A 14,132-nucleotide genomic window follows, 5' to 3' on the forward strand; every position below is an offset into this window, starting at 1 on the left:
ACTATGGTGCTCACCCCACGCTACACTACCTCTTTAAAGCGCACCCGATATCCATTCGACACAACTACTCTGACTCTCATCGCAGGGACTCTTAAGCCCATGCGCTATCTTCACTGGTCAAGATCACTACCCGGGGCCAGACCTTCCAATGCAATCACACGGCAACATACGCAATCCATAACCTCGATCCGATCCAACAGTACTCGCAGAGTCTTCAGCATGACTGGACCGCCTCACCAGGCCTTCAGCCAATCTGGACCACTCTCAGAACCTTCAGCCAATCTAGACCGCTCTCAGTGCCTTTAGTCTGGCTAGACCGTCCTCCAAGCCTTCGGCCTGACTGGTACGCCTACCGGCCTTCAGTCTATCCGGACCGCTCAACTAGAATTCATCATTCCGAGCTATCTCTTCGGGGATTCCTCCCGTGCATACCGTTCTAGCCCTCTAGGGGTTCCGAACTCTAACTCCATCATACATACTCGATCCCGGCCTGCTCCCAGGCCTTCCACAATCAAATGCCCTAGGTCTGTATTCCGCCCCGCACGCCTGCTACTCACCCATACGAGCCTGCTCTCGGCTGATCAAAATACCGCTGAATTCCCAAAGCAGCTAACCAACCTCTCAGCCTAACGACCATCCGGAGAATTTCCAATTCTCCCCCACTTAAGACACTGACAATTAACCGCCGGTCGCCATCACCGATCTCCCAAAGCAACAATGCAGAGAAAAAAAACAACACTTACACGCAATTAGTTCCTCACCAGCGCTAACAACTTTCATAAAAACATATTTCCCCACTGAACAACCTGCTCGAAAGGAACCCAATCTTTAACTATCCATTCCTCAGACTGCAGAAGCTACCCGACCTTCAAACCAATGCCGCATCCGCCACTAATCCTCACAAAGATAATCAACGATAGCTCTAAGCACTGATCCATAACCATATCAATCCTTTACGGAACAAAGGATGCCAAAACAAAATCCCGAACACCACTCACCAAACCCCTAAGGAACAACAGATACCACACGAAAACCCGAAACACGATTCCATAACCATCCAACGAGACTAGCAGATAAACGATACTCCACAATAATCATAAATAATTAAGACAATAGGAAAGAAACATACCCGCAGCAGCAAGCTGAAAAGCACGACCCTAAGCCCTTGGGGCTGACCTCCACCTGTGATCCTCAACGTGGTCGGTGCTGGAGCCTGCACCGGTCCTGCAACAAGCTGTGGACAGTTGACCCTCAAGTGTCCAACCTGATGACAATGATGACAGATCCTCAAATCCCGAACCGGCACTGATTGCCGACAATCCCTCGCATAATGCCCATCCTTTCCGCACTTGCGGGATGCACCACCGGACCGACAGACTCCGGCGTGACCCCTTCCACACTTTCCACAGACGTGGCTACTCTGCTCTCCCATCCTGAAATCAACGGTCTTAGACCGCTTCGTCGCTGGCTGCGACTGAACCGGAGCTTGCCTCAGCTCACGAACCTGCAACTCAATCTCTAACTCATGCCGCCTGGCGGCCTCCTGCAACTCTAACAAGGTCTCGCACCTCTGCGCAGACACAAACTGCCTGATGTCTCTCTTTAACATACTCAGATATCGGGACATCTGAGCCTGCTACGAAGCGAACTCAGGGAAAAACATCGCCCTCTCGGTGAACATCCTGGTGATTTCCGTCACCGACTCCGAATCCTGTTTCAGCTCCAAGAACTCCTGAGCCAACCTCTCCCTCTCGACCTGCGGAACATAACGAGTGTTGAACATCTCTTTGAACTGATCCCATGAAATCGTAGCTCTCTGCGCATCCGAGTACGACCCCGTGGTCAATCTCCACTAATCCTTTGCCCCGAGCCTTAACAGGTTCAGAGTGCACCTCACCCTTTGATTAGCAGGGCATGAACACGTGAAGAAACATCCCTCCACATCTGATAACCATCTCATAGCAACGATCAGATCCTGAACTCCATCAAAGGTGGGGAGGCTTCGTATTATCGAAGTCCCGATACTGAAAACCTCTACTAGCTCCTCCCCCTGCCGCTGCTACAGCTGCTCTAGCCGCCGCGGCAGCCGTCTCCGTGAGAGCCGCATAGCGCTCATCAAAATACTCCACCATGGCGGTCTTGATCGACCCAAACAACTCCGACAGCTCAGCCCGAAACAATGCAGCAACCTCATCATGCAGGATCTCACGAATCCCCGCATCTAACTCGTGCGTACTCATCTGACTGACAACCTCAGGCTATATACACCTACCCAGAACTCCCTCTCCTGCTCCTGATCCTGACCCGGATCCACTCCCAGCGTGTCCTGAAGTCTCCATACTGAAAATAAACCACGAGAAATCTCAGACACCTCCCACTATCCCGGGAACCAACTCTCAACCCAACCCTAGAGGTCATGGTTTCCCTAATACGTGTATGGGTCCTGTGCTTTCAGTAGTACGGGCCCATACTACCTTCCACACCTACCCATATTTGTATGAAGTACTTCCACAACACCCTAGCGAAAACATACATAACAACGCTCTATCTTCACAATTAGAGGAACACTAGAAATCTCTCACAAGAAAACCCTAGGCTAGCAGGCATCATAAATCAGGCAACACATCAAGAAATCCTGAAGATCGCTAGCCTAACTCTAGCATGCTGTTCTATCAAAGCACAATAAAACAAATATCATGTATGGTATTTTGGGGTTACTTACTGGCTCCGGCTGATCGTACCTCCGCGTCCTCCTTTACTTATTTTGAAAACCATTTTAAATTCTCTTTTGAAAACCCTCCTCGATTTGAGACTGGAGTCACACAAGTGTTCCTCCAATTCACTCAAACCAAGGCTCTGATACCAACTTGTAACAACCGAAAAATCCAGCCAATTTAAATTTTTCAAAAAAAAACAATCCACTTTAATAACACTATTACAAAAGGTTTTCAATACATTATTCATTAGAGTATTCCCAGGTTCATTTTATAAACATAAACGCGAGGAACAGTACGATCACGCCTTTTCCTTGCCACTGCTCCCTGAAGAACCTGAAAAACATTAAACCACAACTGTAAGCCCGAAAGCTTAGTGAGATACCCCCAAAATACCAACCTCATATACCATACACATATCGCACTATCTCATAACGAATCACAGAACAGTCATGCATAACGGGTCTACTGTGGGACTGGTCCGCCATGACGGGCCTTCAGTCCACCTGGTCCACCCTCCGAGTCCAATCAAGTACCTCGAGTCTACAGTGTGGTTGGTCCGCCCGCACTCGGCCTTCAACTCACCTGGTCCACTCTCTGAGTCTACAGTATGACTGGTCCGCCCGCATCGGGCCTTCAGTCGGCCTAGTCCACTCTCCGAGCCTCGGTACGTCTGGTCCGCCCGCATGGGGCCTACAGCATATCCAGACCGCTCGCTGGGCCTTCGGAACAACCGGTCCGCCCTGAGTATCTTGGCCTACAGCACAAAGCAGGACCACCTCAACCCATCTCCAGTCCAAACAACCATGTACACATAAACATATAATCATATAACAATTCACATTCAAACAAGCCAATCTAGCAGATCACATAGCATAACATACTCTAAGCAGGATACCGACCTAACAGGTCAGTAGCATAGCATCTCCCTATCTCTCAGGATATCGATCTCAATCAGGTCTCTAACATATACCGTCCTAACTCTCAGGATGCAAGCATATCACAACAACAAAATAACAACAACTACCCGGATCTCAGTCCGATAAGGGCCGACCTTGGTGCCTTAGACCCTATTGATATAGTGAGGATAACTCACATCGAAACTGCCGGCTGAATGGATAAGATCCCGCTGCTCTAACTCTGACACGAACTCCTCCACTGAACACCAAAACATTCAATTCAATAAATACCCTTAATTACCAAAATACCCCTGGAAGACAACTGGTCAACCTTGGACAAAGTCAAAGTCAACCCCCGACTCACCCTACTCGCCGAGTCCCTATGCTCAGAACTTCCCTCAATCAGCGACCCAACTCGCCGAGTCACCCCAAGACTCGCCGAGTCCAACAACTCTGAGTCCACTCGCACCCAACTCACCGAGTCATCCCTTGACTCACCGATTCTCGACTCAACTAGAAAATATTGGGTCTCTTCGACAAGACTCGCCGAGTCCAAGAACAGACTCGCCGAGTCTGAGGCTATCTTCAACCTACTCGTCAAGTTTTTCTTCCAACTCGCCGAGTTCCAGGCCATCTTCAAGCAACTCGTCGAGTCGACCCATGTGACTCGCCGAGTATCACCGGTCTGAATCAATTCAGAAGCAGTCCAGGCCATGCAATTGATCCAAAACATAGATCCAACCTCCTACAATCCATCCATCATGTAAAGTGGCAAACTTTACGTGAATCTAAAGAGATCTAGGCCTTATTTACCTTAGAACTAAGGTTTGGGACATGATAGCTCCATTAACAACACAAGAACAGGGGCTTTAATGCTCTTAAGATCTTCTCCACTCCAGATCTGAGGTAGCAACCTCAGATCTATCCTTCAAGCTCAAGATGTCACACAACTAAGCTTCCCACACAACCCCAAAATGAGAATCTAAGAGAACACAGCCCAAGAACGAAATATTACCTCTAAAGAATGCCCCAACAGCAATGAAACTCGAATCCAAGCAAAGCCCTTTGATCCAAGCCTCTTCTCCTTCACGATTTCTTCAACAAACACCTCTCCAAGCTCCAATTTGCTCAACAATGGGGTTCCTCCACGAAATTAGGGTTTCTGGGACTCAAGGGGGATCAAGGAGGCTGTGGAGGAAACATAATGATCTTTATATAGGGCTCATTCCCCGGATTTAGGGTTTTCTTCACCCAGCACCTACTCGCCGAGTCCATCTTTGGACTCGCCGAGTAGGTCGCTTGACATACGACCAAAGTCGCGACTCTACTCGCCGAGTCCATCCATGGATTCGCCGAGTCGCCCTTCAAGATTTACACTTTTAGCCCCTTCAACTCTACTCTTGCTATTCCGGGATGTTACATTTTTAAGGCAGGATTTCACCCGCCTATTGAATCCCAAAAATTAAACCCCCCGCCTATTCCAATTAGCAAGAAAAAGCCCTAGGTCTTCGTCTTCATGGCCACCGCTTAAGAGAACGGTACCTTTGATATATCTATTGAAGCTGTGGTTGTCGATGATGACGTCAAGTTCAGATTCCAAAGGCAGGAGGTGTACACCGAGAATCCCTCCGGAACCTGTCGATGATATCTCTACTGAAGCATGGTGTTAGCAATCTTTTACATCAACCGATATTCTGAGTCCATGTTTATATTTTTGATGCTCTTTTCACTAAATTTCTATTGAAAATGTTTCATAAAACCTATTCTTGTGTATCTTTTAGATATGGAAGATCTGAAGCAGTTCAACATGAAAATCGCTGCTTCACATTTCAGTCATTCATATAAATCCCCGATTATTCAAATTGATTTCGAACCCTACCTACATCAGCATCCTAGAAAAACTCTAGCACATCATCCCTAAAACGCCCAATAAAAAAAACCCAAAATTAAATCCCTAAATGATTCAGATGATGATGATGAGAACTTGGATGAAGTCGCACCTTCTTCACCTTTTGGTTCGATTTCATTGGATTGTTGATTCAAAGTTATAGGTAATTTTTCTTGATATTTTTATCCTTAGACCTCTTCAACTATCTTCAATCGATCGCTTCAATGTCTTCAATCGATCGTTTTTCCTTCCATCACCATCGGCCGTCTTCTTCTTTATTCGATTCCTAGGATTGATTCATGAAATCAATTTTATAAAATATATTTACAAAATTGAGATAAAGCACCACTACTAGAAAAACAGCCTTTTACGACGCTCATTGCGCGTCATAAAAGGCTCAGACGACGTGCAAATGCGCGTCAAGGAAGGCCCTGTCATAAAGAGAGACGACGCGCATTTGCGCGTCCTCTATAGACGATGCGCATTTACGACGCTCATTTACGACGCGCAATTACGACGCGCGTTTACGACATGCAATGCGTATCAAGGAAGGCCCTGTCATAAAGAAAGACGACACGCATTCGCGCGTTGTAACCTTACGACGCGTGTGTTAATGACACGCAATGCGTATCAAGGAAGCCCCTATCAAGAAAGGCCATGTCATAAATGAAGATGACACACATTTTTGCGTATCGTAATTTTAAATGTTAAAAAAAATATTATTTGTAGATTTACTAATTTTCAAATTAAATTTTCATTTAATGTCTCATAACAAAAAATAAAATACTATATACAAAAAATACAATCCATTGCATAAAATTTAATATCATACAAATAATCGATCCTTAGAAAGATAAAACAAATCAATAGAAGTTGTTTTCTCCCTATACATGATTATTACATACTAAATAACAAACTTTATTTCATATTCATACATATGATTACATTATTCATTAAGAAAAACATATACCTACAACTAGACTTGGAAGATCCATGTCAGTGTCTTTTGAATCAGAAGGATAACGATTTTGGAAATCGTAGAAGGATTGTGAAGGAAGTGGTGACAGAATTCCTCTAGGGTTTACAGAAATCTGCAAGGAGGACTATGGAGGAAAGAAGGAATAAAAAGAAACATGAAAACATAAAGATCGTCAACTAGATAATAGAAGTCAAACCTTTGACCACTTCTTTAATGATACCATATAATAGATCCAAGTTCCATAAAGTTTCAAAACTGCATGAAAACATTATATAGGAGATTAACACATAACACTTAACAGTGTATCCTGTTAATTAAAATATGACATGTAAAATGTGGTTTACATGCAGTTGAGAATAAATAGGTCGTTTTCTAGTGACTTGAGAATATGCCAGTGGTAAAAAAAGTATTTGAGGATTAACTTCCTCAGAAAAGTGTAGTGTAGGGCTACATTGATAATCTCATGACATTGTATAGCATTATACTTACAAATTTTTACTAACCAGGACATTATATATATATATATATATATATATATATATATATATATATATATATGTTGCTGTATAACCAACCTTATTCATTGCTGCCATTGCCTTGGTAGCACCTTTCATCCCAACAGCCACAAAAGAGTGTGCAGCTAATGCCTGGGAGAAGTTAAAACCATAGAAAGTCAATCATGTGGTATACTTTATTTATGACAAAAAAAGAAACAAGTTGCCATTTGAAAATTTACCTGTGTATGTGTTGTTATGCCCCTCATTTGAGCCCGACTACTTTGTAGGTTGGCTATTTGTTGTCTAAGCCTCACCAATTGGCGTGCCAAAATCTTTGTTGATGCCTGCATAAACCAAATGTTAATGCACAAAAATTTCATCTTCTTATAATCAACAAAATTTCATCTTAATATTCTTATGCGTTGGTGTTAGTTCATATGGGCTCAAAAACAACCTGATTGGTATCGATTCACATGCAACATATATAACTTCATTAATCAACAAATATATAACAACCCATTGTTTCACAAGCAGATAGCCTCCAAACCTGCACGTGAAAAATTACCAAAATGCCCCGGAGAGATTTATAGTAAACAAAATTATAAAACTTACCAATGCTTTATCTGACATCATTTTTCGCATCGATATGAGGATGATGTAATCTCCGAACCAATTACATTGCTCTTCGCAGGCAACTTATTACCAACTTCTTTGTAAAGCCAATGGGCAGCAAATCCATGCTCAACATATTCATGCATGCTCTATTAAAAAAAATTTGTTATATATATATATATATATATATATATATATATATATATATATATATATACTGTATACATGCGTTCTTATTAAGACTTCCAAGGGTGAGTTTTCTGGACCATGCACTGCAGTATGCAGAGACCGTATAAAATGAGAGTCAGAATTTGTGGGCATTGACAAAAAGAAGAGATAAGAAGGAAACGGCATGCATTACTCACACAAATATGAAATAGGTATACCTAATATCAGCAGCATACAAAAAAGTATAGTGAGATAGATCTTTACCTGATATCCACCTGACTTTGGATTGACAATGTAATCGTCAAACTCGCCATCAATTGGTGTCTAAAGCCTGTGGAAGATGAACCAAACAACTTTTATTTATATTACACATCTGTCACTTACTTATAAATTGAGTAAGAATTTTTTATTCTTCTTGTCTGGGCAATATAAGTTTTAGCATGTAGTTATCCATTTTATGCTACTTATATAAAGTATAAACTTGTGTATGATATTTAGAAGACTGTAGCAACACTCGACAGTTTGTCCATGTAAAGTTCCACTTCTATCTCCAACAATTACTCTCAGTGCACGTGCATCATATACTTTATCAATGCTCACATCTTTATGATTCATCTGAGAGAAATATTAGCATAATCATCTACATAACTGAATCATGTATTCTTTCTAAGATTATTTATGGAGATCACTTATACCTACCTTACTATAGATGTTGTACAAACTTTTAAGGCGGCTAGATAAGGTTACCTCCATTCCAGGAACATAGCTGCACAGGTAAGAATGACAAGCACACCAGAGTCAAGGCAGGGTAAACAAGACTGAAGGTTGAAAATCTATCTCACATGATCTTACGAGGTTGATATAAACAACTCACGTTCTAGTTCTTCCTCACAAACGACCAGAGATGCTAGGGCAATCCCAGCATCCTTCACGACTTTTGGTTTTGTTTGGACCTCTGAGCATGACCCGAGATCTTGAATATATTTAATACGTTTTCTTCGATCAAGCAGGAGATCAAATGGAATAACAGCCTGCAAAAGATCATGTGGGTTGAAAAAAGGAGTCACCAATTCATATCCTAATTAAACATATATAATGGAAAGTCAAACACCCAGTAGTATATATATATAAGGGGAAGAAATGAGGGGGAATTACCTTCATGCTGACTACGACATCTTCTGTTGATGCTTCATACTCAGGATTTGAGCTACTTTTGGCTGATAGTCTTCTTAGGTTGCCTACCCTGCTACTGCTGCTGCTGGGTGTCCACAAGGAGGCCAGGTCAGATCGCATTTGCTGGAAGATCTGAGGCTACACACACTACAAGTATTAGTTGGAATCTTATTTTAGCACATGCAACATATGATTCGATCATTAGTTGCGTAGAATGAACACTTGAGATAAATATCATGCATTAGAACACATTCATGATTCATCACTAAATTAGCTTTATAGTGTAGAAACCACTGACCTGAAGAACAGCAAAACAGAGGTCTTCAAGTTCAGCTTTTAAAGCCCAATGGCCCAATCTGGAAGCAAGAGAGCACCAAATGATCAAAGTATCATGTGCTACAGCTTTAGCCTTGCCCGAAGGTAGAGCATAACTAAAAGCAAGAGAGTGTAAACTGTAAGTTAAAGCATTGCAGTGAGTGAATAACTTATTGAATAGAGTGTTAAACCTCCCTTGACAAAAAAAAAGAATGAATTTTCTCTACTTTCCAAGACCTTTACCAACCAATGAACAAGAGAAGTATCAGTGAAATTAAAATCACTCGAGTTTGAAATGGAATTATCAGAAATATTTTTCTTGTCAGGATCATGCAATGCAAAGATTCATGGTAGATATGGAAACAAGTCATACATGGTTCTCATGTTATGTAGACGGTCTGCAAGCTTGATTAGCACCACACGTGGATCATCAACCTGTGCAATTTGATTAACTTCATTGATTGAACCTTTGGATTTAAGTACAGATTTATGGATGTTGCAAATACAAAGAGTCCAAAATCAACAAAATGTAGTCAATATATTATACTTACAAAAACACTTCGTTGTTTCTGCATATATGTTTGCTAATTTGCTATTATTTCAAAGTGGGATACAGATGAAGCATCTTTTGAACTGCTCCTGCTGGGAAATGTATATGGATGTCTTGCCCTTCAAGCAGATTCCCTTCTCCTTCTCCACAACCCAGATTAAGCTTTCCTTCCCTTGCTCTTACCTAATAATAAAATTAAGTAAATAAACTAACACACACTTATATAGATAGCAATTGAAGACGAGATACCCAAGTCAATGCAAAAGAAACAGTGAAACAGATTGCCTAAAAACAACAAAAACCACATTGCTTACCAATTTTAAAAAATAATGTGTATAGAAATAGAAAACAGGAGATATTGAAGGAGCTCGTGCTGCATTTCAGCTTTATGATACTTCTGAATCTGATTCATCTTTCATTGAAACCCCAATAAAAGAGGCTAATATGTTACAGCCTCAGTTATCGGACTTGATAGATAAATTTCAACTTGCTGAAATTTGTTTAGAGCTTAAATACTTCACAATGGAGGACGAGAAAAAAAAATGGATTATAATATTCACGTATATATAATTAGAAGATATATAGAAAATTCGAATAAGCATCAATCGAACATGTAGTTGCTGTCGGGACAATAGGAGAAGAGGGAGAAGATGAAATTGAGATCACTTAGTCTTTTACGAAGAAGGACTAGCGCTTCCTCTGCTATTCCCCGACCCATTGGGCTCATCCATACACTTTCCTCTCCGAGTCTCCAGTAGACTTCAACTATGAATCCGGTGTGAGAATACGAGGTTCTTGATTCCTAAGGTTATAAGAACTCGTAGAACCAAAATCCCCTATTTCCCAAAAATACATCTTCTCACATACCAAGGCGCTTTCCCTTGATCATTTCTGAGCGTCAAAAACAGGGCGAGCATGTATTTGGGCTTTCTGCAAAAGATTGAAACAAAGGAATTTGAGGTCAGGTGAGCATGAGATCGTCAATGAGGAGAAGTGAGCAAGGGGTTGCCGGAAGGTGAGGCCAGGTCGCCGGATCGATGCTATAGAGCACTGAGTGAGCGAGTGTTTTGAGTCTTAAAAAAGCCCTAGAATTAATATCAATATCGGTTCGTGTGATTTTGTTATTCGACCCTTTTATGTTCGCCATCTCCTTCTTCCTTCTGCTCTGTTAGATGAAGAAAGAGAAGATGGTTTGAGGTGTAATGGCATGATCTGGTGCTTCTGGATATATTGATGGTGGTTGTTGTTATGGTAGAGATATCAACAATATCGTTCTCTGAAGCGGCGACCATGAAGACGAAGGCCCTAGGGCTTTTTCTTGCTAGTTGGAAGAGGCGGGGGGTTTAATTTTTGGGATTCAATAGGTGGGTGAAATCCCGCCTTAAAAACGTGTGTTTCATTAAAATTATAAAGCAACACATTTAGAGGACGCACATTTTATGAAAGGCGCCCTCCGCATTTCTTTTTTTTTTCTTTTCTAACACTAATTTTAGGGCACGCACAAATGCGTGTCTACTATCCTTCAAATTTTACAAAATTGACATTATTTTTTAGGGCACACACAAATGCGCGTCCTCTATCAGCCAGTGTCATTGTTTGCGCGTCATTAAAGGGCTATTTTCTAGTAGTGCACAACGCTTTTGATATCATTTCTTTGGGAAAATGCAGGTAACGAAGAAGAAATTGATATAAAGCACAAACATCAAATGGTGCCCCCCCACCCATCTTCCCCACATAAAGAAGAAGTACATGAGAAGCGAATCATATGCAGGTAATGAAAAATGGTCTCATAGACTTGATAAAACTTATCTTAATCAACTATTTTTGCTTTCCCTCCTATGTTTATGATACTTAAAACTTTAAGTGATATAATGATGGTATTAAAACTCATAAAGATGCATTTCGCTTGAAACAAAGCTTTTCCTACAAAATCTTATTCTAAATTTAGTCCAGTAGAAGTGTAGAACTACAAGGAAAGTAACTGATGCGCTTGTTGGAACTGTGCTTCGGTTAGACTGGGTTGCAAAGAAGGATGTGATTTTCAGGAAAATAAAGATATCTTTCCCAAAACTGGTGGATGATATTAAGTTATGTTTGTTTCCTGCATAAAACATAGGGCAAAAAGGCACAAATTAGATTAGTTACTTTGGGATCAATCACCTTCAGTGCTTGTAATGTGTAAGTTGATTACTTTTTTTTCCTCCCTGTGGGCTTTGATAGGGATTTTTCAATCTATCTTTAAATCTCCTGGTGTGTGTGTGGGTGGGTGGGTGGGTGGGTGTGGGCCAGGAGGGGGAAGGGGTCAGATGAAGTGTATCTTGGGGTGTGTGTGTGTGTGTTTGGTGCGTGTAACTAACACAATTGGAAAGGGTTTAGAGTCTGTTGGTGTGAGTTCTCTTTGTGATACTCAAGTGCTAATTGGGCCTGTGATAGTGTGCATTTTTATCTTTTCTCTGGGTATGTATTCACATGTTTTTTTCGGTTCCTGTTCAAGTTCCTGATATACATCGATCCAACATCACAAAGTTCCAGGGATATCCTTGGTATTGACACTCGAGGCTGAAAAGTTCAACGTCATGTCAGTGATAAAAATAAACTTATTTCCAGTTTGGTCCATTATACCCTTGGGATTGTTACTTACCTGTTATGGTTTTTCTATTTATGGATATCCTCTCCAGGTGCTAGCTTCAAAGATTTTGTGTTTATTTTGCTGTTCATACATGGCACACTGCTGTCTCTTGCCATTTTATGAAATTTTTGCCTTCGGAGCTGTTTTGAAGGTTGTTTAGGCCTAGTTTGTTATTGATTTTGCATTTGGAGCTTTGCTGGAGTGATATTTCACCTCTAATATTATCTGGTGGTGTTCCTGATGGCATCGCATCTGGGGCTTATCTCCTGCAGGGAGTTTGTAATTGTGTAGTTTTCCTTGGATTTATATGGTGTTGTATTAGTTGTTTTTCTCTAATTTTTCTTTTTTACCTTTTTGTAATTTGCAGCTTCCCGGTGGCCTTGGTTTTTTTATTTTAATATAGTTTCGTTCATAAAAAAAATGTGTTTCATTTTTGGAGTTAGTTTCTGCTAAAGGTACTTAAAGGATATGGAATTGGGTGTGTTGAGTGACATGGCTGATATTCATAAAAAACTTGCTGGAAGTTACCAAAGAAACAGGTAATCATCTTAATGTGTTTTTTGTATGAGCATTTTTCTTGCAAATTAATGTGTTTTTTGTTTATTAGTTACAAAATTATGAAAAAAATAACGTGTTTGATGGAATAGCAATGAAGCTTAGGACTAAATTCAAGAATTACATGTTTATCTCTATCAGACGACTATGAAAGAAAATTGAAAACAAGTGTATATATATATATATATATATATATATATATATATATATATATATATATATATATATATATATATATATATATATATATATATATATATGATAAAATAGGTTAATTAGGAAAAGAATTAATAAAGGTTTTGTATGTTAATAAAATGTTCATTTTTCATTTTGTATAACTAACAAAATAGATTACTTAGTCAAAAAATAATGAAGCATTAAAATTTTCATATGATGAAGGGGTAAATGAAAATAAGTAAATAACTGCAATAAGTTGTCAATATGCCCTAAACTGTAATATCTTTTTAATAAAAAATGTGATTAAAGATTTTCTAAGTGGTAAAAAAAACTTTTGGTTTTATCATTGTTTATACGGAAAGTGTGTTTTTTGTTGTTTTACACATGTACTAGAGTGATTGGTGTTTGTAGAAAAGTAGACCAAACACCTGCGAATTAGTTATGGTTAATACATTAGCTCATCGAATTCGTAGCTGCATCAAGACCAGACTCCTAAATCTTTTGACAGGGTAATATATTTTTTAGAGTAAATTACAAAAATGATCCCTATGTTATCTAGTTTTTACCGTGTTTAGTCTAAAGTTGAAATCTTTTTTCTATTTATAAGGTGCATTGCCTGACGAGCTGACATTCCTTTTTCGTTTTTCTGGGCTTGCATCGATGCCTGATGTTATCCCTATGATTTTGATTTCAGATTGAGATTTAGAATTCTCAATCTTCGGTTTCTCTTTCAGAAGCTTTGTTATCTTGTGATGGTAGTTGGGCAGAAGTATTACATGGCTTCATCTATGGAGTATGCGTACAACTTTTCAAAAGCTTTGAGTTATTCCTGATCGATATTATTATGCGTTTAACTACAATTCCTCATTTTAATTCGTGTTTTATGATTTCATTTGGTTTAAGTTTTAGAGTGATTTCGACTTTAGATCTGACTTATAGTGAAAATTCTACCTCATTTGATTCATTTTTTTTATCA

The sequence above is a fragment of the Lactuca saligna genome, chromosome 1 (assembly GCF_052625555.1).
Source record: "Lactuca saligna cultivar CGN05327 chromosome 1, ASM5262555v1, whole genome shotgun sequence".
In the NCBI taxonomy this organism is placed as follows: Eukaryota; Viridiplantae; Streptophyta; class Magnoliopsida; order Asterales; family Asteraceae; genus Lactuca; species Lactuca saligna.